The following is a 15,018-nucleotide window of genomic DNA, read 5'->3' on the forward strand; positions in this document are numbered from 1 at the left end:
CCTAGAATTTATTTGGTTTGTTATTGCATCATCCCAAGAAGCATTAAAGTAAGTTGAGGCAAGAAATCATTATGTGCTGAATGTAAACATATGTTTGCTTCCTTCATAACTTGTATTGTTTCCGTGGCATTTTGTCGGAACTAGTCGACGCTTATTAATGGAGGGTCAATAAAATTACATTATTACTGAACCAACTGGTTCACGATTACTGACCCAACATTTTTCAATGGATCGTATGGGACATTGTAATCTTGAGTTTATCTTTGATCTATGTACGATCCATATGACACACCCAATGAGTATATACTATGTAATGGGATGAGTTCAATCAGGTCTTCATATACGTTGTGTATAATATTTTTATCGATTTCATTTTGGCTACACAGATTTAGACTTCAAGTACATTTTTAAAAAAGATTATTACTTTCCATGAGTTCTGTGAATTTATTAAGGCGCATACGACTCATAAGACAAATCTAATAAATATAAATAAGTTTTTTTAGTTAACGAACCAACAAAATGGAGATGGGGGGTATAATCGATTATCACAAATACGATATTTTCTACAAAGTGTACGTTTCTAAGGCACATTTGGCATCGGCACCACAAAAGATGAGCGAAGATTCTGAATCATCACTTTGAGTAAACTCTGCGTTTAGTGAGCAAAGTCTTGTCATTACATTCCTTTTGTGGAATTTCAGTTTCAACCGACTGACGATTTTGATTAAACTAATGTTTTATTGAACCTGGAAAATCTCAAAATGAATTTTTCTTGAATATTTTCCAATATGGCATCGATGGAAACAGTGAGTTGAATAGAAAATGATTCACGCAACGTAATGACTTATATTATCTAAATAACGAAACATCAAAATGTTATTATTTCGGAAAGAAATGCTCTATGTTTTGTTCTTTTTTGTCAGTTTGATTTTTCTAGTTGAATTAAACAACAATACAGTACAATCGACGACACGACCTGCCACTCGTCTATCAAAACTGTAGCGCAAATTTAACTACCCCTCAGTAACTCGTAATGTCAAAACTAAATTGTACGAAAAATTATTGAAACTGGCAACAAAGGCAAAAATTGTTGATTTAGAATAACAGTTACCTTAGTTACCACTGTTATTTTGTTGGTAAATAAAAATAGTCCTAAAAGGAATCCAAGCGTGATTGTGTTTACTGGAAAAATGACTTCTTCAGCCAAGTTTCAGGTAATGTATTTCTAAAATATATGCATACAAGAGATTTTTCAAATCCTTTATTTTGCAGGATACCCGTTGCGAAGCCAAGTAACAAGTATCTGCCAAGTTGAGCTGCAAGTTCCTTGTATTATTACAAAAAAATTAGCTTTGTTTACGATGCGGAACTATTAACTTATGGGATAGTTCATGAGCGCCTCGGTTGGAAACAGGACCATACGACAGCTTGCGATCAGAAAACAGGTAATTTTCTAGTATATTGTTTCAATCATACGAGATTGATACAGAACCAAATAATTTGGTGTGGTTTGCCTAGCATTCAAAATTTATATACATGCAGCTATATTTCAGGAACCATTGATCAGGATCGCATTCAGATGGATCAGTATTAGGACTTTTTGATAGATAGATAGATAGTAGGGTATTAAAATGTTCCAGAAAGCGAACTGGAAATGCCAGCACCAATTCAGCAGCGGTCAAGTACTGATTATGACTTTAGGCAAATGGCATCGAGTCGGATTCTGATCTCGTCGGAGCGGTAGGAAATTATTCATGTGATCGATGTTGTATAAAAAGATAAAGCATCCCAAATGAACTCAGCTCAACATTTTATTTCTTGTAGTAATTAAAATCCGAGTTAAAATCATTAGGTTGTCATTGAGTGTGATAATCCAGAGGACAGTGATATACAAAACGTCCTTAGTATATGTGAATTATGTATCTGCTTTTCGAGATAAGTGTATTAAACCCTTGAGAAAGTCGGTCCGTTTTCCGTTACGCAATTTAGCTTATAATATCTCACCGCATCGGAATTTTTCGACTGTGTCAACTATTTGAATCCGTTTGGTAATTTTTCGCTTCATTAGAAATGGGAAACCTGTGACCGACCTTCTACTTTGCTCCATCGAATCAGCCAACGACATAGAAATGTTTGATTAACACACCAAATCTATTCATGCGGTAATGTTTCCTTTTTCGGCGTAAATGTTTCAAGCTATAGTGACGTCGTTCACGTCAGCCATCTGAGGCGGGAGGATATATTTGACATTTTTTCTTAATGAAGTTACAGAGATTGGACACCGACTTTTCTCTGAAAGAAAATGAGCCAGGTCCGATTTTTCGCTGGTATAATTCATTGTATTATTTACCTGCAGCAAAGCCCTCGATCTGTTCCGGTGGCAAACTATTTGTTTATTTGTATTGGGACTCCTTGGAAACTAGTTCGTAGCAACTAAACAGTGTTGCTCGACAAGATCATTTTTATCAAATACGAGGGATCGCTCAATTTTTGGTAACTGATGGTAATTCATTACAGGACATTTTTCAAGTCGATTTTTCTTCAGAGTGCCTGGTCGTGTCGTCGGTTTAGGGCTACATAATACATATTCAATTTCGGAATGTGAAAGAAAGTTCAATCAATGGTACGATTTGTGAAATAAATTGGTGTAGAACGGGTTAGTATTTCCAATCACATTATATGTACTTGAATCGTAGAAGTTTTCCACGTAATATGGACCAACATTGATAGATCGTATTGTTTCTGCTTCTGGATTGTAGATCGAATTTCAACCGAATATCTTAACAAAAAAATGGGGTAAAACTATATGCATCGATCGATTTGTTAGACTTTTTGTTACATCAGAATTTGACTATGATCCTGTACAAAATGGAAACTTGAGGAAAAAATAATATGATCACGTTTCGTGCGGTCCTTCTAAATACTTGGAATCAATTTTACAGACCTCCAAAAAATCGTCGCGTTTTTTGTCCATTTTTCCCCACTGTGCAATGGTTCGCTATGAACGCTATGAATCAGTTGTAAAGTTTGTTGGAAAAGAAGGTCGAATTCCACTAAAGGAATGTAATACCAAGGCTAGTTACTGATATAAAAAACCTTTCGTTTCAAATTATGCAATACGTGCAAAGTTTTTCTCAGTGTACCACTTCGGCCAGCCTAGCAATGTGAGAACAACCATCATCTTCGATCACTTTCTGGCATGGCAACCGTAAACATTCGAAAATGACAAGCGGTAATTTGAAGCTTCCACTGACAGCTCTCTTTGTCTCTCCGTTAAATGGCTCTTGCTGTCGCTCGGACGCTCTCAATGTATGCATGTACTCATCGGAACTTGCTCATGCTGCGGCACCCGTCGTTTATTAGTGTCTGTGCTGCTGGCCAAAGCGGACGCGGCAATTTACTTTCCATCCGTTGTGTTTTATTCCTGTTTCTCTCAACGCACTTTTGTACCGTGACTCTGGTGGCGGCTGTTGGTCGTTCGTGTTCAATAAATATACATTTTGCCTACTTTGTGCGCGATTCTGACGTTCAAGCTAGTGACGTTTCGGTCCAATTTTAGGCTGTGTTTTTGTGTCACGAAAAATAAACCGTGCTCGGACTGAATTTTCCCACTTTTCGATGAATATTGTTTTTTTTTTGTTTGCCTGTGAGCTTGCGAGCGAAACTGTACTAAAGTGTAATGGAGAAAATCAATCGTTTACTGGAGCTTTCGAACGTCGCTGATATAACGAAGAACTGTCAGAGGGTGATGTGTTTTTGATAAACAACTGCCCTGCGTAGTGACAAAATTAACAGCATCAGGTGTGAAATTTATTGGAATTACCCGACAAGAGCTTCCGGACTGTGCAACCCAAATATCAATAACTCGTGTGAAAAGCTGAACGGAAGTAGCAAATTGGTTTATCTTTTTCGACAGAGACCATAAGAGAACAGACGAAGGTGAGTAGCAATTATTTTTCATCACTCATTCGATTCAGATCGATCCATTCGTAGAGAAGTGCAAGATTCTAGTGGGGGAGGACTGCATTTGAATATAAATTTATCAACACATTAAATTTGTTATCGAAAACAGTTTCCGCCAATAAGTTGTTGATGCCACAACTTGATGAAGTTGACGGCGATACGCGGCAAGGTCGATTCTGGGTATGTGTCAGAGCTAGAAATAATATTTAGATTGTGTGTATTTTTTTCACAACAGCGTCACCAGCGCTATCGTTTTGGAGCGCTGGAGGCCGACCGGTTTTCCACCTCCAGCAAATGCTGATACCCCTCGTCGTCCCAGTGACTTGAAGAAAAAATATGATGTAAAAGACAGAGCACATGTTTTGCTAATTTACTATTGATTTGCGATTGAGCTATGATTGTTGTAATGACCCTCAATGACTAGAGAGTGATCAGCGGTTTGTCAACCTTAAAATTAGTATATTCTAAAGTTTTATGTTATCTGTAGGAGTTATTCTGCTCATAAATAACGACCCGCTTGAAAACACCTTGATTTTGCTGAACAACATTGTTTTACCTTTCCTAAAGTTATTATTTTACGAAATCAAAGCCTTCTAACTGAAACAAATTTTATAATTTCTTCTATCGCAAAAGAAAAAAGTATTGCAATGCTTTCATTCCTGAAAATCATGAAAAAACTATTTTCTGAAATATATCCGAAGAAAATTTTGCAAGGAAAATGGGAACAACCCTCATGGATTTCAGCGATCATCATTACTTCCATGGTTTCTGATTTCATCAAAATTGAAGCTGTTCTTTAGCGCCAATCGTTTCTAGGAATGCCTTTACTGTCTATACAAAAACAGTAGATATGCCTCAAAATGATTAGTACAATCCCACATCTACTTATACTAGCAGAAAATCACCTTACAATCGATTAGCATCAATGTTCCATCAATTCAGCTTGAAGTTATGTACCCTCACTTTTATCGATCTTTTCAAATAATTTTTATTTAACTCAAGCAATGGTAGGACGTTTCACAGGAGTCTGCCACTGATTCGTGAGACAAACTCGTTAGGTGAACAAAGTCCGGAAAGTGTACCAAAAAGCGACTACAATCCAAGAACTTTAGCCGCCCCTACACCATAAAAGCTTGTGCGCTACAATCAGCTATGCTGGGGTGCAGTTTGGTTTCCAGCGTGATATTGACAAAGTTTTATAGATAATTTTGTTTCATTCTGTTTGGTGCAGTGTTATGATGTTTTGATGATCCCCCCCTTTAACCGTGATGCGGGCACTGACGTAACGCTACGAAGTCGTGAGAACGACCGAATCAATGCAACTCGTGGCCGCAGGTCAAATTGAATCGTACATATCTCTACTCTACTAATTGGCAGGTGTTTGTGAATGAATTGAATTCACACTAAAGTTTTTCGTTTTGACGCTTTGTTCGTCGGCTGTGGACTAGACTGAAGGCAAAGATAAGAAGGATGGATGACGCGTCGTTCATAACCACGGCAGTCTTAGTAGATATCGATGTAACAGTAATAGAAAAGTCACAGTTCATGTTATCATGCAATCATGTGAAGTGAGTCTTAGCTTTGAGAGTCATTTTCGGTCTCCAGTCACGTGAATTTGGTAGAATTCAAGTCTCATTTGGTTTGAAATTGGTGAACATTGCGGATTCAATTTCCATTTCACTCAAAGGTATTGCATTACTATAGGCAAAGTTCAACGACCGGAACTGCACATTTAAAAAAAATAAAACTTAAGACATCTCAGACCATCGATCCATATAGTAATATATAGTAATAGAACTTTAGTCTGTCCAAGGAGGTAAAAAAAAACGTGATGCCAAAAGAAAAATTTGCGTTTATTCTCTGTTCTGCTCTCGATAATGAGTTTTGCATTGCACATTAATTGCTGTTTCGCAAGATACCCATCTCATCCTTTTAGTGAGATCTGCTCGAAAGAATGATGACAAGCCAAAAGAATTTTCGTAAGTGTGACGGAGTTGTTGATTTAAATGGGTATAAGTTCAAGGAAGCGATGTGGTCATTAAATCATTTTTTGTGGTATCATATGCCAAGTTGATCTTTTAATTATACAGCTTGGAGAAGCATCTGTGAGTTTAAGTTTCTATATATTAAACTCTAGGCAACCAGTTGCCAAGAATAAATAACACATTTTCCATTCAATGGCAAAATTTCTGCGAATCTCCTCGACCATTCAAGTATGAAATTTTAATAACTCTTCTTTGTCTTATTTACTAATACGAGGTTTTTGAAAGATTTTACGAACCTGACGATTTAATATTAACAGCAAATCAAGTTATCCTAGTTTTACATGGAATAAAATGTCCCGGACCTCTTACAGAAAAGACGTGTAAAGTTTCGAACCGTGTATATTTTTGTTGAGAACAAGCATTTAAATAGCCCAATACCAAATTTCATGACCAGTGTTTGAATAACCACCAGCGCTCTTTCATGCATAAAAGCAACGGTAAAATTGAATGATTTGCGGTACGAAATTTTCCACCATCCTCCGTATTCTCCAGATCTGGCCCCCAGCGACTATTATGTATTTCCCAACCTGTAAAGATTTTCCCAGGGAAAGAAATTTTTGTCAAATGCTGAGGTCATTGCAGAAACGGAAGCCGATGGGTCTAGTGTAGGGGTGGAGAGTATACTGAAGAATAAAAAGCTTTTACGGACTTTCTGTTTTCCACGTTAAATACTGATCAAATTTAGAACTAGCTCAAGACGGCTTTTCGTCTTAACAAGACTAAAACAAATCGTTAAAATGTCAAAATTCTGCACTGGATTCATTTCTGAAGGGCCAACTTGTGGAATTCTCTAAGATTTTAAACAATGCTTGGAGCATTTTTCTCGAACGCGGAGCAGCCAGCTGACTTTATTTGCATTTGTTTTTTATTTACTTTATGTGCGGTGCGAATTTCGCACTGCGAAACAGTGCACAAAGCGAATTAAATTATTCTAGATTTGCACTACACTGATTATTTTGATCTCCGATTTGCAAAGAAGTAATCTTTGTAGTTCTTTAGATAACATTATGAACCATTAGAAGGGTTGATTTTGTATAATGTCCCCCACTTTTCGTTGTACTTTTTTCCAATGCAAACGACCAGCAGCAGGATGACACAATCGCCACTGTACAATTCACAACAGGCGCAATCCTGCATTATGTTAATGGTAGATGTCACGTTTCTAGATTCTAGATACAAGGAATAATATTATTTCTTAAACCTCTTCTTTCTTTCGGATCACTGCTGTGGATAAGAAAACTCGAAATTCATATAAAATTAAAAGAAGAAGAAGAAGAAGAGAAGTAATTCTAATAGTTATTTAGATAATATTTAGAGTCCTAAAAAAGGCTGATTTTGTAGAATGTTCCCCATCGTTGTTCACTTTTTGTTATATCTTTCTCCAATACAAACGACCAGCTGCGGGATGAGGCAATCGCTCTTGTTTGAAGCGAAACTGACTCTGCGAACAGCCCGCACCAGAACTACTCTTAGTACCGTTTGATTCAATACTGAAGCAATTTTTGATAACGGCTTTCATTTGTACTTGATTTCTTTTGTATCTTTTTCACAAATGAGCGGTCACAAACGGCCACAAAATTGGCAACATACAGAATTTTATTGTCGATTTTTTCATTTCGGATTTGCATCCTTCAGTGAAAGAAACTATCAAACTGCTGTACGGGATACATTTCTGGCTTTCAGATGGGCCAAATTGTGGAATTCTCTGCGATATTAAACACTGTTCGGATCATTTTTCTCGATCGCGGAGCAGCCAGCTGACATTTTTTGCTCTCGTTTGGTGCGAATTTCGCACTGCGAAAATATCAAACAGCTAAACAGATTATTCTAGATTTGCACTAAACTGATGATTTTTTATTTCAGATTAGCAAAGAAGTAATCTTCACAGTTCTTTAACATTTGGAGCCTTTAGAAGGGCTGATTTTGTATAATGTCCCTCATCGTTGTCCATTTTTCATTGTATTCTCTTCAATGCAAACGACCAGCTACCGGATGACTCAATCGCTCTTGGTTAAAACGAAACTCGAACAGCTTTAACAGAACTTTAATTTTGAGTTATTTGTGATAATATTAAACAACTAAAAATGTTATCACAAATTGATGTTCATATTTTCGATGACATGTAGCAAAACTTTTATTGATACGTTAGATACAACAAGAGATATTCACGATCAAAAACTTATCACTCTTTCAGAGGGAAAGGTAAAACTTATCACTCTTTTTGGAAAGTCAGAGACATTACCGAATTAACGCGAATACGAATAATTTCTTCTGATTTAATTCAGATATAGTGAACAATGGAATATCTGACACCACTAGCATACAAAGAAGCCACCAAAAGGCATTTAAATCAATACACACAATGCATTTTCCTCGAACGCAAAGCATCTGAATGTTGATTTTATTTGCATTCGTTTGGTGCGAAGTTTGCATTGCAAACGGTTCATCAAACTTATTTTCATTTACGATTTTCAAATTTCAACAGTTAATAGTTCCTATAGCTCTTTTGTAAACATTTCCTATGTCGTTGTTCACTTTTCGGTTTATTTGACTCCAATGCAAACGACCAGCAGCTGAATTCTGGTGTAATTGTTCTTGTTTAAAGCGAACACTGCGAACGGTGCACAAAATAAATCCCATCTTAATGTTCTCCCTCGCCAGAGCAGGCAGTGCGTAAACTGCTAATACCAAAGGAAGAAAGTATCGCTATTGCTAAGTTTGTTATCTGCGAAAGATGGTGGAGACTCTGAGATGAACCGAAAATTAAGTGTCATTTCGATGCGCCACAATATTTCCCTCGAATGTACAACGCACGAACAGCTCTTCTCTATTTGGAATTGTAATCTGAATCTGAATGCTTGATTCTGTATCTGGAACTGAATTTTTAACTGCAACTATATTCAAGGACTGAACAATAGCATTCGTAATAAGATAGCGCATGTAACACTACGTAACAGCTATAACACACAGAAATGTAACGCTTCGTAACATCTACAACTCACAAAAAAGTAACGCTTCTTAACATCTTTAACACACAAAAATGAAGCGCTTTGTAACACCTGTAACGTAAAAAAACGAATGTAACGCTTCGTAACACCTGTAACTTACAAAACTGTAACGCGTCGTAACATCTTCCATTTACAAAAAAGTAACGCATGTAACATTACGGAGCACCTATAACAAACAAAAAAGTAACGCATGTAACGCTTCGTAACACCTATAACTTATAAAAATGTAACGCATGTAACGTTTCGTAATAACTATAATATGCAAAAAAGTAACGCATAAAACGCTTCCTAACACCTATAACTTATAAAAATGTAACGTTTCGTAACACAACGTACAAAAAAATTACGCGTATAAGGCTTCGTAACATCCATAACATACAAAAAAGCAACACTTCGTAACACCTATAACTTGCAAAAATTTAACGCTTTGTAATAAGCTATAACTATCAAAAATGTAACGCTTCGTAACACCTATAACTATCAAAAAAGAAACGCAACACTGCTTAACATCTACAACTTACAAAAAAGTAACGCATGTAACTCTTCATAACACCAATAACTAACAAAAAGTAACGCATATGATGCCTTGTAGCACCTATAACATACAAAAAATAACGCTTCGTAACACCTGTAACACAAAAAAATGTAACGCTTCGTAACACCAATAACGTACAAAAAAGTAACGCGTGTAACACTTCGTAACATCTATAATACAAAAAAATACGCATGAAACGCTCCGTAACACCTATAACTTACACAAAAGTAACGCTTCGTAACTCCTATAACCTATAAAAAGTAACGCATAAAATGTGACGTAACATCTACAACTTACAAAAAAGTAACGCATGTAACGCTTCGTAACATCTACAACTTACAAAAAAGTAACGCTACGTAACACGCTTTGTAACATCTATAACATACAAATAAGTAACGTTTCGTAACACCTATAACATACAAAAAGCAACGCATAAAATGCTACGTAATATCTACAACTTACAAAATGTAACGCATGTAACGTTTCGTAACACCTATAACTTACAACAAAGTAACGCTTTGTAACGTCTATAACTTACAAAAATGCAACGCTACGTAACACGCTTTGTAACATCTATAACTTACAAAAAGTAACGCATGTAACGCTTCGTAACACCAATAACACACAAAAATGTAACGCTTCGTAACACCTATAACACAAAAAATACGCATAAAACGCTCCGTAACACCTATAACTTACACAAAAGTAACGCTTCGCAACTCCTATAACCTACAAAAAGTAACGCATGAAATGCTACGTAATATCTACAACTTACAAAAAGTAACGCATGTAACGCTTCGTAACACTTATAACTTACAAAAAAGTAACACTTCGTAACATCTACAACTTACAAAAAAGTAACGCATCTAACACTTCGTTAGACCTATAACGTACAAAAAAGTAACGCATGAAACGCTTAGTAACATCTACATCTTACAAAAAAGTAACGCATGAAACATTTCGTAAATCTTATAACATACTAAAAAATAACGCATGTAACGCTTCGTAACACGTATAACATACAAAAAGTAACGCATAAAATGCTACGTAATATCTATAACTTACAAAATGTAACGCATGTAACGCTTCGTAACACCTATAACTTACAACAAAGTAACGCTTTGTAACATCTATAACTTACAAATAAGTAACGCATGTATCGCTTCGTAGGGAGGGGGTCATTGCGCCGAAAGCCATTTCGCCGAAAGTCGTTTCGCCGAATAGGTTATTTCGCCGAAAGTCGTTTCGCCGAAAGGGTAATTTCGAATACATCAAATTTTTTTTGTGTTATTATTCCTCCTGTATAACTGATGTGGCACAGCCACATAACCGAAGCCAAGACGGCTCGGCGGCATAAAGCCGCCGAGGCGACGCCGGCTGAGTTGGCCGCCGACCCGCCGTCGGAAGCGGCGGCCTCTTGCATACAAACCTGTAACCGCCTCGTTTGTCCGGTCTACTCAAAGCTAGGTTTCTTTGCTTTAATTAGGTCCGAACGAGCGACAGCGAGGTCGGACAGCACACGAATCAAATCGATGTGGCGAAGCCGCATTAGATATTTTTTTATTTAGTAAACGGAAAATACCACATACATTTGCTTGGTAGATACCTATGGAATTGCTTTGATGATTAGTAGTCAACAAGTTTCTGTGGGAACTCCGTTCTGAGGTTCATGAATCAATCTTTATTCAAGAAGTACAATTGTAGATCAACAAAACGGGCGTTAACGTTATCATCTTTAATTTGTTTTTATTTTAAATCGATTCCCATTACGATTTTAAGACATTTGCAGGAATCGGCGAAATGACCCTTTCGGCGAAATGGCTTTCGGTGAAATGACATTCGGCGAAATGACCCTTTCGGCGAAACAGATTTCGGCGACATGACCCTGATCCCGCTTCGTAAGACCTATAACGTACAAAAAAGTATTGCTATGTAACACGTATAACATACAAAAAAAGTAACGCATGTAACGCTACGTAACACCTATAATATTCAAAAAAGTAACGCCTATAATAGTTCGTAACACATAACTTATGACAGAGTAAAGCATATAATGCTTCATGACACCTTTAAATGGATTCTGGAACGTATACACCAATAAAACTTGAATTTTACAGGTGACTTAATCCATCATTTGATTTAACTCATAGAGACCTAATTTGTCGAATTTCATTTGTCATGACTTAATGTTAGATTAGCATGAATTTTATTGGTTTCGACTGTAACTGGCTAGCGGCTACGGTGTGACCGTATGAATTTAAATGTGCCAGCCAAGCAGATGTGTGTTTCTGTGGCTCAATCGTTTAATGGACGTAGATTGTAATTCAATGATGCTCGGTTCAAGTCGCTGCGGACGCTATCATTTCAATTAATTTCATGTCATGGAATTTTAAACACAATATTAAAGGTTCTTGTTTCTATATTTGCGTAAACTGCAACGCTCCATTTATGTGCATCTAATAAAATGTAAAATTACCTAAGGTTTTGACCTAAATCAACTAAAATAAAGTTCTTAAGATCTACTTGCTTTGCTTCCTGCTCAGTTAGCTGCGCAAACGACCGAACGAAATATATCAAAGGTTATCCAGTGTTTTGAAGCTATCCAGTAGGTGAGGTTAAGCAAGAAATGAACTGCGGCCTACTACATCAAAACCGTCCTCGCAGGCACGAGAAAGACAAATACTGTTTGATACTCGTTTATACCATGCATTTCACAAAACTTCAACTAACTTATTTGTGATTGAGTCATACAGCTTAAAGATTCGTCATAAATGACCATAAATGATCATATTTCCAATGGCATGTAGAAAAAAAATGTTTATACGTTATATGAAACTAGAGATATTCATGATCAAAAATTTATCACTCTCCTGGAGGGTAAATTTTGAAAAAGCGCCCCATAGTAAAGTAAGACGTATTCACGTCAAAATAATTGAATCTTTGGTACAATTCGAAATATTATAACTCTTCCGCATGATAAATTTTTAAATGGCGACGCATTCACGCCAATAAATAATATACACAGAAAAAAATTATGAATTTTATATGTGACATAAACCTACAAACGATATAATTCATAACTACTTGATTTTTCAAATGACGCAATATTCCACGCGCACAAAATTTCACACGCTCCGAGTGTAATTTGCACTCGGCTACCAATCACCGCAGTAGGGGTTTCTGTAAGGTTCTGTACTTCAGTCGATTAATCGAGGTGTTTTGTGATCTAATGTTTCTCGGTTCAAGTCTCGCTGTTTGCTATCGATCTTTTGTTTTTTATTTCATTCGAGCTCAAGCCATGTAGTTTTCAAACCACACGATTTTACATGTTCTTGAATATAAATATGTGTGAAATACGACGCTCCAGTTATGTGCATCTTATAAGATGTAAAATCACAAGTTTTTTTCTCGAACTGTGATATTTATTAACATTAAAAAGTCGGTTATAACGGTGCTAGTATTGGACTATATCCGACTTTTAGTAGAGTATCTGCAGGGTTCGAAAAAATGTCTTTAGGCAATATTAACAAACAAATCGGAATCGAAAAACGAGGTATGATTGTTTTGATTCGATCCGACCATATCGCAAAAGAATGAAACGAGAGTGCAGTTCGTTGAATACCGTTCGAACTGCAATCTCCAGTGTCGACGTTTACACCGGCAGCCACGATAAATTACGAGTCGAAGTGGATTTCCTGAAACGAGTTATTTGTTGTGCCTGATCAATATCTTCGATATCCGCCGAGAGTGGAATAACACACTCATAAACGCTCATCGAACGATAAAAAACTAAAACCTGTAGTAAATGATTAACAATGTAAACAAAGCAAGATGCAGCAGAAATACATGAATTTGAGCAAATGAAATGAAAAAAAAATAACAGGAAAGAACTACCACAGTAATAATCCGGTAAATCTGTAGTCGTCAAACAGTGATGGGTAAAACGGTACTCATAAATTCATACTGAGCCGGAGACGTGGCGTCGTACCTGTTTTTAGCTTCGTCTTTCGAATGATGACTGATGATCCACAGCCAAACGGAGACTGAAGCGGCTCGTCCGAACAAGTCATTCTAGTTTTGTACCACGGCGACTGCATTTCCTATCCATTTATCCGTGACGGACAGTGTACTAATCGAAGTGGCAGATTCTGTGTGTAAAAAGCGGCAAATTAGTCGATTGACCGACGAAGAAGATATAGACGAGAAAACACAAACTGAGGGTGATGGAGTGGAGGATCGCGGTTAAGCCAAATCACAACAAATTGCTTGTGGAGCTTCGCAGTAAGAATGGTCAGTACAGCCGACTTGACCGTTCTGCCCCTGAATCCCCCTGACGGACAAGCAGAGGACTCATGAGTGCAATGATCGTTTCGCGACAACAGAAGCAAAATAAACAAATTACGAAATACTTCACCGAGATGTTATAAGCATTGTTGCGCGCTCAGAAGAGGCTGCTTGACAACAGTTTACACAGATGAAGTGGAAAATTTTGTGTTATCTTGCCTTAAACTCTTGTGTTTCGTTTTGCTCACAACGCAATTGAAACCATAAAACCATCTTTTAACTTAACCACCTTCATAAAATTTGGAGAGGTAGGTCTATAAATGTTACGATTTTCAACTAACAAATTAGCCAACAAATTCATGACACTGTACAGTACCAAAAGAACCTTTCGCAAGCTACCGTAACTTTCTAAACCGTTTTTTTTCTATGTTTTTGTTCTATGTTTTTTTTCTACATCAGAAATCAAAACTAGCTAAAACGAACTACCGTAAAAAACCGTTGCAACCGCGGTGGCAAAACTCTCTCGGCAGCTTAAATCCGCCCATATATATAAGAGACACGTTCGAACCCGACCAGAGTGGGCTGTTCCGGTTCCAGTTATTTTGAAAGTAATTACGCGGACGCACAAAAACACACGCATCAAAGTGGGTAATAGTTAGCGCAGCCACCACCAATAATAACTGATTAATCCATCCGCGTGCGTTTGTGTAAAGCGAAACGGCGTCAACCGAATTTGTTTAATCCGGGCTGTCCCGGACCGTACGGTGTTAGGAGGAAAAGTAATATGAAAGCAAGCCTATTCGAAATCACCTAACGGTGCACTGTGTTCTTTCCTGCTGTGTGTTGATTATGACAATAGTTTGAAATATTGTGATCAATTATTCAGGCTTCTAAAGAATAGATTTCTTGTCGTTTTGGTGTCGTCTCAATTTGAGGTAAAGTTTTACATCGGTTTAGTCCACGGAACCATCGACGATCGCAATAGAGCAATTCCAGGAATGAGTAGACGAAAATGTGATAAAATCAGAATCGACCTTCTCCGATTTGGATGAAACTTTGAACATGGTTTCAGTATGGCAAACCATAAGTTTTGAATCGATGGAGAGGTCAATCCGACTCACGACTGATTTTTAAAAAGGGCGTATGTATTTTTGCATTTCACTAAAATTGTCTTTTTCAAATC

At 37.1% G+C, this 15,018-nt stretch overlaps 1 protein-coding gene and 1 long non-coding RNA gene across 4 annotated transcripts in view; both read left to right on the forward strand.

Moving 5' to 3' along the window:
• The first annotated feature begins 1,095 nt into the window (after positions 1 to 1,095).
• LOC131431856 (uncharacterized) lies at positions 1,096 to 1,778 on the forward strand. 2 transcript variants are annotated; one of them, XR_009229741.1, is made up of 3 exons: positions 1,096 to 1,219; positions 1,273 to 1,445; positions 1,554 to 1,778. It is a non-coding gene; the product is annotated as an uncharacterized LOC131431856 (long non-coding RNA). The 2 variants fall into 2 exon arrangements; XR_009229740.1 differs by having other exon boundaries at positions 1,096 to 1,214; positions 1,554 to 1,772.
• Positions 1,779 to 3,355: 1,577 nt separating this feature from the next.
• LOC131427368 (katanin p60 ATPase-containing subunit A-like 1) overlaps positions 3,356 to 15,018 on the forward strand; it is an 80,490-nt gene continuing 68,827 nt past the window's right edge. For both annotated transcript variants that reach the window (XM_058590491.1, XM_058590492.1), the window contains exon 1: positions 3,356 to 3,939. The gene's annotated coding sequence lies outside the window, so the exon portion shown is untranslated. The remainder of the gene's footprint in view (positions 3,940 to 15,018) is intronic.

The sequence above is a fragment of the Malaya genurostris genome, chromosome 2, assembly GCF_030247185.1.
Source record: "Malaya genurostris strain Urasoe2022 chromosome 2, Malgen_1.1, whole genome shotgun sequence".
NCBI classification, from domain to species: domain Eukaryota; kingdom Metazoa; phylum Arthropoda; class Insecta; order Diptera; family Culicidae; genus Malaya; species Malaya genurostris.